This window comes from Cucumis melo, unplaced genomic scaffold (assembly GCF_025177605.1).
Source record: "Cucumis melo cultivar AY unplaced genomic scaffold, USDA_Cmelo_AY_1.0 utg000150l, whole genome shotgun sequence".
NCBI lineage: Eukaryota > Viridiplantae > Streptophyta > Magnoliopsida > Cucurbitales > Cucurbitaceae > Cucumis > Cucumis melo.
In genome coordinates, this window is record NW_026123796.1 from 1 (window position 1) to 7,500 (window position 7,500).

Below are 7,500 nucleotides of genomic sequence, written 5' to 3' on the forward strand. Positions count from 1 at the left end.
TCTCTCGCATTCTGCTAAGGAAGAAATTAGAAAAATAACAAACCCTATAGGTTGACGCCACAAATTCCAACCCCAAAAACCATATTTTGATTGAGCCTCAACTATATCAACGGTACTAGAACTGTTAGATAATTATAGTCGGTAATAACATCACTGTTCTCATCGCTATTACAGAACCGTACATGAGATTTTCACCTCATACGGCTCCTTGAGGGCCTTAAATAAATCTAAGGAGCGTATCGGGATTATTTATCTTGTCTTGCTATGTTTTTTTTGTAGAATACTATAAGATAAAAATATACTATAAGATAAAAATCTATCGTGTGTCCCCAAATTAACCCAATAGAATTCTGTCTGTTATAATAATAAAGAAAAAGGTTACTTCTGAATTGATCTCATCCTTTAAAAAAAATTCTTTGTTGAGTAATAACTTAATTCTTTACTAAAATACTATTTATTATAAATATCAATAACCCATTGTTTTCAATTACGAAAAAAAAATTGGCTATTCCATTAGTTCATGAATTCGGACATGAATTCTATCTCTATGAATAGGGAGATAGGAAAGAAATGCATATAGTAATGGAGATAAGAAACAATAAAAAATATCTCTTTTTTTTTTTTTTTGTAATTGGATTCTTTCCATTTTTTTTCGTTCCTATTCTTCTTTCTGAGAAAAAGGGTACTTACTCAATAAGGGATTATTTCGTTTCCGATAGTCATTTATTTAATGGGTGGATAGGCGTATACTCTGGATCGGAATCGTGGGGAGTACTGCCTGATCATTTCTACAAACTTAAAGCCCCAATTCGTATTCTTTTTATATTATGCATTTTGCAAAAATGTCCTTCTCTCTCTTTTGGTTTTGGATAATTTTGAAAATCTCCATTACTAATCCTTTGTATATCTTGGTGTTTCTAACCATCCACTCATTTTTGCTCAATCGGCTGTGTTATGGTAATACACATATGGTAGTACATAAAAATAATAGTGAAAACTCAATCCGGTTGATCTTTTGAGTCCGCTTCAAGACAGGATAACTAGTGACCCAATCTTGGGGCTCTCTTGCGCCTATATTTTTTTCTGCTTAACTCTTATACATAGAAAATGAGACTTAATATTTTGACTGCTAATTTTTATTTATATAAGCTGTTTTCTTTCACTCATATAACTATCTGATTTAGTTCATTAATCCGAATAATAAATATAAAAATGAGGATATCTATTCAATGCATTTCAACCCTTTTCTCGAAAAAAAGTGGGAGAAGTTTATGTCTCAACGAATCACACGTAGAGATATTGATAATACACATAGAGTTAATGGTATTTCATAACTAATTGATTGAGCAGCAGCTCGTAGACCACCTAAGAAGGAATATTTATTATTGGATCCATATCCTGACATAAGAAGTCCGATGGGAGCAACACTTGAAATGGCAATCCATAAAAAAACACCGATAGGTAGATCGGCTAAAACAAGGCGATAACCAAAAGGAATTACTGAATAGCTTAGTAAAATTGATATGACTGCTATCGATGGTCCCATACTGAATAAGCGAGTATCACCTCTAGATGGAAGCAGATTTTCTTTAAAAAGTAGTTTTGTACCATCTGCTAAAGCTTGAAGAACTCCCAAAGGACCAGCATATTCAGGTCCAATCCGTTGTTGTATTCCTGCGGATATTTCTCTTTCTAACCATACAATTACTAGTACGCCTATTGTGATTCCCAATACAGTAGTCAAAATAGGGACAAGTACCCATAGAATTCCATAGAATTCTTTTAAGAATTCCAATCTCGAAAAAGAATTGATATCTTGGACTTGTGATGTATCAATTATCATTTTAACGATCAACTTCTCCCATAATGATATCTATGCTACCTAGTATTGTCATAATATCAGCCAATTTCATTCTTTTAACTAACTGAGGAAGAATTTGCAAATTGATAAAACCCGGCGGGCGAATTTTCCACCTCCAAGGAAAACCACCCTGATCCCCTATCAAAAAAATGCCCAATTCTCCTTTGGGGGCTTCGACTCTCACATAAAGTTCTTGTTTCGCCAATTCAAAAGTTGGCGAAGGTTTTTTACTAATGAATCGATAGTCAAAGTCATTCCATTCCGGAGACCTTGCTCGATCAAAAGATCGTATTTCTAAATTTTCATAAGGTCCCCCTGGAATTCCTTCCAAAGCTTGTTGAATAATTTTTACGGATTCCGTCATCTCAGCAAGTCTGACTAAATAACGAGCTAATGAATCGCCTTCTTTTTGCCACTGAACTTCCCAATCAAATTCGTCATAACACTCATAACGATCAACTTTACGAAGATCCCATGGTATTCCGGAAGCTCGTAGCATTGGTCCTGATAACCCCCAATTTATGACCTCTTCTCCAGAAATAATACCTACTCCCTCAACTCGTTCTAAAAAAATAGGATTTTGTGTAATAAGTTTTTGATATTCAGCAACCGCTGTCAAAAAATAATCGCAGAAATCCAAACATTTATCTATCCATCCATGAGGTAGATCAGCCGCGACTCCCCCGATACGAAAAAAATTATGCATCATTCTCATACCGGTGGCTGCTTCGAATAGATCATATACTAATTCTCGTTCTCTGAAAATATAGAAGAAGGGAGTCTGTGCGCCAATATCCGCCATAAAAGGGCCAAGCCATAACAGATGAGAAGCTATACGACTCAACTCCAACATAATTACTCTGATATAGCTAGCTCTTTTGGGGACTTGAATATTTCCCAACTGTTCTGGACCATTTACGGTTATTGCTTCTGTAAACATAGTAGCTAAATAATCCCAACGTGTTACATAAGGTAGATATTGTATAATTGTTCGGTTTTCTGCAATTTTTTCCATCCCTCTGTGTAAATAACCCAATATTGGTTCACAGTCAATAACATCTTCACCATCCAAAGTAAGGATGAGTCGAAGAACACCGTGCATTGAGGGGTGGTGAGGTCCCATATTGACTATCATGAGGTCTTTTCTTGTAGCCGGTCCATTCATAAGTTTTTCCTCGATTCATCTTTCCATGAATTGCTGAAAATTAAAATAAGTTCATAAAAATGCAAGATCTAATAAATCAAATAATTAAAAATTACTTTTTAAATTACTGAGTTTTTGACTCCCGAATATCCAATTGATTAATTAATTCTTTATAACGCATTTTATTTTTCTTTGATAAATAAGAAAGTAATCGTTGGCGTTTTCCGAGAATTTTACGTAGACCTCTTTGAGATAAATAGTCTTTTTTGTGCAATTCCAAATGTGAAGTAAGTCTTCGTATCTTATTGGTGAAACTGACTACTTGAAATTCAACAGATCCTCCATTTTCTTTTTTTTCTTCTTGCGAAATAACTGAGCTGAATGAATTTTTTACCATAAAATTAAATCTCCTTAGCCTTCTTTTTTTTTATAAATTATTATTGATCAGTAATAATAATGTTACTCGTTTTAATTTGATATACACAATAATCTTACTTTGATTAAGAATTTCTATTCTTTTTTTTTTTAATAAAATCTAGCAATCCCTTTTTTGAAAATTTCAGATAGGTATACAAAAGTCTGGTATATTTTTGCATGCACAAAAAATATTTAGACTGCAATTTTCAATTTAAAATGAAATAAGAATATTTTCTTGATTCATTTCTAAATCTAATAGATACGTCATTAAATTCAATTAATATCATCTATCAGAATCTAAGAGAGTGCCATATGTGTATTTCTTTGTCTTCATATACCATATAAGGTACGGGCAATATAGGAAAAATGTAGCATTAACTAATTTGCAATTGTGGATACATATGGATCCTTAGCATACTAAAACGACTGCTATTATTGGTATCAAACCAATACCGATTCATACAAGCTAAATCTTCTAATCGATAATTGGGCCAAAGAAAGAACTTTAATTTTTTTAGTTGATTTTGATATCTATCAAGATGTTTGCTTGTTTTATCTAAAACTTGATCATCTGTTTTCACCTTATTTCCATTGTAAAATGCTGTATTTCTCTGGATATCATTTTTATTCCCAGAATTGAAACAAATTAGAATTCTAAACTCTCTACGACCTCTAGGGGATAAGATATTTTCCGGAACAAGCAAATCATAATAATTGCTGGTTCTATTTTCAGTCATTTTTTGAGGTATTGCAATGGATTCAGCAAAACTCCTCTTATAAGGATAGCCTTTTTCTTGATATTTTTGATTAAATTGGTACTTATTCTTATGAACTAATGAAATACCTATGGTTTGAGACATAATAAATTTTCCATCATTTTTTACAGACAGACGAATGGGTTCTATAATAAGTATTCCAGTTCTAATTAATTCTGAAAGAATCAAGCCCTTCGAAGATAGCAGAATATCCAGACTCAGGTTGCCATTTTGAATAGAGGATATATAAATTTGTTTGGGATCTAGCAGTCTAACCAGGAGACAACATATTTTGATGTTATTGAAAATTTTTTTATTTACGTATGCCGAACCATCCCATCTGCATTGAACACGAAAATATTTTTTTAGTAACAACTCAAACTCCTTGCTCATCTTTTTCGCGTATTGGTTTTGATTTATACGTTTTCTCCTATCTGCTACCGCAGAATCTTCTTGAAGATTTTTTTTGTGGTTTGAGTGAACTGAGTCAAGATCCTCTTTGGCCACAGATTCCTTTTCTGCTTTATTTCCATTTTCTAATTCAAAAGTTTTTTCCTTCGCTGATAGAAAAAGAGATCCTTTTTTCTTTTCAATGAGTTTTTTTTTTTTACTAAAAATTTCATTTCCATTCAATTTTTTTTCATTTCCATTCAAATTAAAAAGAAGTGATTTGATTGGTATCAGCCATGGATTAATCTTATATGCATTATAAAGTATCAAAAATTCTGGAAAGACCCACCCACGTTTCAAATTCGATCTGGAACCACTTAGTATTTCTTCATTCATTCTCATCCAATCAAAAAAAGTTTGTTTTTTTTTGTTGGATCGGTTGCTTTTTTTATCTTGATTAATTGTCAGATAAAACAAATGTTTCTTATTTATTTTTTTAATTAGTTGAAAATGATTAACCCCAGTTTTAGTATTTTTTTTACTGTTCGTGTCAGCCTCAATATGGATCCAGGATCGAATATCGACCTTATTTTTAATAGAAAAATGCAGCATTCTCCAATCAAAATATTTTCTATCCATAGTTTTTTCCAGATCTATAATATCATCTTCTCGTAGATAATTATTGATAAGGATATCAGTCAGTATATCAATAAATTTACATTTATCCGTGTTGTACTTATAAGAACTTTCTTGATTATTTTTTACTTCTACTGGTAATTCAACAATATATGAATCTTTATTATCTTCATAATTAATAGATTTATATGATAAACAATCATATATATATTTTTTTATTTTCTTATCTTTTTTATTCGGTAATGAGTCGTCTATTTCAAAATGATTTTGTTTTTTGTAAGCAATTAATCGGTTTTTTTCATCTGAAAAACATTGGTTAAAATCTTTATTTTTACGATCTTGCTTAACTCTATTTCGCCATTTTTGGGGGAGTAATTTTGACCATCTAATCGGATATAAATCCAAGTTATAATGACCCCTTAACCAGTTTTTCCATTGATTTCTCATTCCAGAATTTTCAAGATTATTTTGTTTTAGGTCGGAATGTAATATTTCGTGTGCTCCAACAACTTCAACAAAATAATCCTCTATTTCATTCTTAAGAAAACGAGATGTTCCGTGATATTGAAAGACAGGTCTTAACTTAGATAAATTAATAATTTGTGTTTGTGATAATTTGTAAAATAAATATGCTTGCGACAAGTATGATAAGTCCAAAAAGATCTTTCCATTCTTATTAGTAATATTGGAAAGTGACTTTTTGATAGTTGAAATAAAGTCAATTATACTTTGATTTGTTTTATCAATTCTTTCTTGATTTGATTCATTATTGAAAATGGATTTAGTAAATTTTTTTTTTATTGATTCAATAAAAAGTTGGCCATTCCTCGGCATATTAATCATACGTTGAAAACATATACATAGATATTTTTCAACAAAAAAATTTAGAAAATGATGCGATTTACGAATTAATCGTACATTTCTTTTTTTTAATATCTTTAAAATATTTTTCTGAGATTCAAATATTTTATCATCATAACTTATTTTGTTAGGACTAATTTCTGTATTTAGCAACTCTTGTTTCGTGTCTTTTCTAATTTTTTCAATTTTTTTTAGTATGGTGTTTGTTCTATCAGTCAAATCTTTCATTTTTTTTTCTCTCAATGAAAAATTTGTCCAATCCATAGAACTAATTACAATGGACGAGTCTTGGATCATTCGATTACTTATTATCGAATTTTTTTCGTTTTTAGCTTGATTCAACTTGTATATTTCTTTCAATTGAAATAATGGAATTGGGGTTCTTTGTAAAAGTGCTTTTATTCCTTCTTTTATCTTTATAAATAAAATGTTTTCGGTGACCTCTTTTTTTTTTTCTTTTGAAAAATTTATAATTTCTTTGAAAATTTTTATAAACAACTTTGTTCTTAAAAGTCTTCCAATACACATCTTTGTCCAGTTTTTTAAATTTTTTGCTCTTTCGGTTATTAACTCGGGTTCAAAAAACGAAAGGTTTCTTGTGCCAGTACCAAAAGGAAGGTCAGTTTCCATTCCCAAAATTGTTAAAAAAGAAAAATCCCTTTTCTTTTTTATTGAATCAGGGGATTCTAACCTAGATTTGGGCCACGGTTTCAGACGAAAAGGAAATAAGATCTTTATTTGAATACCGTCTGTTAACCAATTTTTTGGAAATTCGTTTTCTGATAATGGAATACCATTATATGTGCACTTTATATGAATTTCTTTATTCCAATTTTGAAAATCCTCATACCAGTCAGGAACTGCAAATAATAGCATACGGGTAAGGTTTTTAGCTATTATCAATGAGGGTAAGACAATATATTTTCTAATAATTGATTGAGTTATTAACAAAGAACCTCTTATTACTTGAGCAAATCGAATGCTATCCCAGAGTTCTCCTATTTCTATACGTCTTTCTTCTAAGGTGCTTTTCAACAACTTTCTACTTTTTTGCATATTTTCGCTTCTCGTTTCTTCTCTATTATTCGAAATAGTCAATTCTGTGTTTGTCCATATCCAAGGTCTAAAAAGTTTTTTCATTAGACCAGGAATATCAAAAAAACGAGATTTGGCTACTCTGTCAAAAAAAAGAAAAGAATGTACACGTTTTTGAAACAGTTTCCCAATAAATGTTTTACGTCGTTGAGCACGCATAGAGCCTTTGATTAGCTCTCGACGAAAATCCGATTGGTAGGAATAGCGTATCAGAGAAATTTGATCTGAGTCCTCAGACTCATCAGTATAGTTGATATTAGTATTAGTAGGAATATTTCTAATTTTTTCGTTCGCCTTTTGCCGATCAGTAAGCTTATTCCTATCATTAAAAAGTATGACAT